Consider the following 4,144-nt stretch of genomic DNA (forward strand, 5'->3'; position numbering starts at 1 on the left):
TGCCTGAACAAAAAGTGAGCGTGATAGAGGGGGGCTGTGAGGTACCAGAATGCATGAAAAAATATACAAATGTATTCGGCGCAGATGTTATTGCGAGTGTAGCATAATGCTTGTGTTCCAAGCTCCAACAGTGCAGTAATATTTAACAATACACATCTAAAAAGTAAAATAATGGAATGAAGAAATATTAGGTAGAGCAATGTCTGGAGTATAAATAAAATAAAATAAAAATATATATAGTACCAGTCAAAAGTTTGGACACACCTTCTCATTCAAGGGTTTTTATTTTTACTATTTTCTACATGTAGAATAATAGTGAAGACATCAAAACTATAAAATAACACCTATGGAATCATGTAGAAACCAAAGTGTTAAACAAATAAAAATATATTTTGAATTTGAGATTCTTCGAAGTAGCCACTCTTTGCCTTTGACAGCTTCGCACACTCTAGGCATTCGCTCCAGCAGCTTCAGGAAGTAGTCACCTGGAATGCATTTCAATTAACAGGTGTGCCTTGTTAAAAGTTCATTTGTGGAATTTCTTTCTTAATGCGTTTGAGCCAATCAGTGTGTGTTGTGACAAGGTAGGGGTGGTATACAGAAGATAGCCCTATTTGGTAAAAGATCAAGTCCATATTATGGCAAGAACAGCTCAACTAAGCAAAGAGAAACGACAGTCCATCATTTCTTTAAGACATGAAGGTCAGTCAATGCGGAAAATTTCAAGAACTTTGAACGTTTCTTCAAGTGCAGTCGCAAAAACCAAGCGCTGTAATGAAACTGGATCTCATGAGGACCGCCACAGGAAAGGAAGACCCAGAGTTACCTCTGCTGCAGAGGATAAGTTCATTAGAGTTTCCAGCCTCAGAAATTGCAGCCCAAATAAAAGCTTCACAGAGTTCAAGTAACAGACACATCTTAAGATCAACTGTTCAGAGAAGACTGCGTGAATCGGGCCTTCATGGTCGAATTGCTGCAAAGAAACCACTACTAAAGGACACCAATAAGAAGAGACTTGCTTGGGCCAAGAAACACGAGAGATAGACATTAGACCGGTTGAAATCTGTCCTTTTGGTCTGATGAGTCCAAATTTGAGATTTTTGGTTCCAACCGCTGTGTCTTTGTGAGACAGAGTAGTTGAACGGATTATCTCCGCATGTGTGGTTCCCACCGTGAAGCAGGGAGGAGGAGGTGTAATTGTGTGGGAGTGCTTTTCTGGTGACACTGTCAGTGATTTATTTAGAATTTAAGGCACACTTAACCAGCATGGCTACCACAGCATTCTGCAGATACACCACCCCATCTGGTTTGCGCTTAGTGGCACTATAATTTGTTTTTCAACAGGACAATGACCCAACACACCTCTAGGTTGTGTAAGGGCTATTTGACCAAGAAGGAGAGTGATGGAGTGCTGCATCAGATGACGTGGGCTCCACAATCACCCAACCTCAACCCAATTGAGATGGTTTGGGATGAGTTGGACCGCAGAGTGAAGGAAAAGCAGCCAACAAGTGCTCAGCATATCTGGGAACTCCTTCAAGACCATTGGAAAAGCGTGTGCCACAAAGTGTGGCTACTTGGAAGAATGTCAAATATAAAATACTTTTTTGGTTACTACATGATTCCATATGTGCTATTTCATAGTGTTAATGTCTTCACTATTATTCTACAATGTAGAACATAGTACAAATAAAGAAAAACCCTTGAATGAATAGGTGTAAATCATTCATCAATCTACACAATACCCCATAATGACAAAGCAAAAACAGGTTAAAAAAATGTGTTGCTACTGTATAAAAAAAAAAAAAAAAACTATCACATTTACATAAGTATTCAGACCCTTTGCTCAGTACTTGAAGCACCTTTTGGCAATGATTTACCGCCTCCTAGTCTTTTTGAGTATGACACTACAAGCTTGGCACACCTGTATTTGTGGAGTTTCTCCCATTCTTCTCTGCAGATCCTCTCAAGCTCTGTCAGGTTGGATGGGTAACGTCGCTGCACAGCTATTTTCAGGTCTCTCCAGAGATGTTTGATTGTGTTCAAGTCTGGGCTCTGGTTGGGCAACTCAAGGACTCCTGAAGCCACTCCTGCATCGTCTTGGCTGAAAAACATCCCCACAGCATGATGCTGCCACCACCATGCTTCACCGTAGGGATGGTGCTAGGTTTTTCCCAGATGTGACGCTTGGCATTCAGGCCAAAGAGTTCAATCTTGGTTTCATCAGACCAGAGAATCTTGTTTCTCATGATCTGAGAGTCCTTTAGGTGCCTTTTGGCAAACTCCAAGTGGGCTGTCATGTGCCTTCCGTCTGGCCACTCTACAATAAAGGCCTGATGGGGAGCATCACACATCGGCGGAGAAGGTCAAAAGCTTAAAGTTCCTTGGCGTACACAAAGTTCCTGTGACGCACCGCCCCAGACCATGACGGACCCTCCACCTCGATCTCGCTCCAGAGTACAGGCCTCGGTGTAACGCTCATTCCTTTGACAATAAACGTGAATCCGACAATCACCCCTGGTGAGACAAAACCGTGACTCGTCAGTGAAGAGCACTTTTTGCCAGTACTAGTACTCGCAAAACACCAGTCTTAACGTCAACAGTGAAGAGGCGACTCCGGTATGCTGGCCTTCTAGGAAGAGTTGCAAAGAAAAAGCCATATCTCAGACTGGCCAATAAAAATAAAAGATTTAGATGGGCAAAAGAACACAGACACTGGACAGAGGAACTCTGCCTAGAATGCCAGCATCCCGGAGTCGCCTCTTCACTGTTGACGTTGAGACTGGTGTTTTGTGGGTACTATTTAATGAATGTGCCAGTTGAGGACTTGTGAGGTGTGTGTTTCTCAAACTAAACACTGTAATGTACCTGTCCTCTTGCTCAGTTGTGCACCGGGGCCTCCCACTCCTCTTTCTATTCTGGTTAGGGCCAGTTTGCGCTATTCTGTGAAGGGAGTAGCACACAGCGTTGCATGAGATCTTCAGTTTCTTGGCAATTTCTCACATGGAATAGCCTTCATTTCTCAGAACAAGAATGGACTGATGAGTTTCAGAAGAAAGTTCTTTGTTTCTGGCCATTTTGAGCCTGTAATCGAACCCACAAATGCTGATGCTCCAGATACTAGTCTAAAGAAAGCCAGTTTTATTGCTTCTTTAATCAGAACAACAGTTTTCAGCTGTACTAACATAATTGCAAAAGGGTTTACTAATGATCAATTAGCCTTTTAAAATGATAAACTTGGATTAGCTAACACAACGTGCCATTAGAATACAGGAGTGATGGTTGTGGATAATGGGCCTCTGTACGCCTATGTAGATATTCTATTCCAGCTACAATAGTCATTTACAACGTTAACAATGTTTACACTGTATTTCTGATCAATTTGATGTAATTTTAGTGGGCAAAAAAATGTGCTTTTCTTTCAAAAACAAGGACATTTCTAAGTGACCCCAAACTTTTGAACGGTAGTGTAGGTCCAGATGGCATTGGGCAGTGTGCAGTGCAATGGCTAATTGGGTCATCTGTGGATCTATTTGGGCGGTATGTAAATTGCAGAGGGTCTAGGGTGTTGGGTAAGGTGGAGGTGACATGATCCCTGACTAGTCTCTCAAAGCACTTCATGATGACAGAAGTGAGTGCTACGAGTGATAGTCATTTTGTTCAGTTACCTTTCGTTTTCTTGGTTACAGGAACAATGGTGGACATCTTGAAGCAAGTGGGGACAACAGACTGGGATAGGGAGAGATTGAATATGTCCGTAAACACTCCAGCCAGCTGGTCTACGAATGCTCTTAGGACGCGGCTTGGGATGCCATCTGGGCCGGCAGCCCTGCGAGAATTAACGCGCTTAAATGTCTTACGTCGGCGGTGGTGGCACTGTGTTTCCCTTGAAGCAGGCGAAGAAGGTGTTTAGCTTGTCCGGGAACAAGATGTCGGTGTCCACGGCGTGGCTTGTTTTTGCTTTATAATCCATGATTGTCTGGAGTCCCTGCTACATACATCTCGTGTCTGAGCCATTGAATTGCGACTCCACTTTGTCTCCGTACTGAATAATAAAGCATTGCATGCATTTGTCACTTTTGCGTAGTGGCACAGAGTAGTAGAGCATAGGCGCTTGCAGAAGTTGCACACACATCACAGGAGG

The sequence above is a fragment of the Salvelinus namaycush genome, chromosome 9, assembly GCF_016432855.1.
Source record: "Salvelinus namaycush isolate Seneca chromosome 9, SaNama_1.0, whole genome shotgun sequence".
Taxonomy (NCBI): Eukaryota; Metazoa; Chordata; class Actinopteri; order Salmoniformes; family Salmonidae; genus Salvelinus; species Salvelinus namaycush.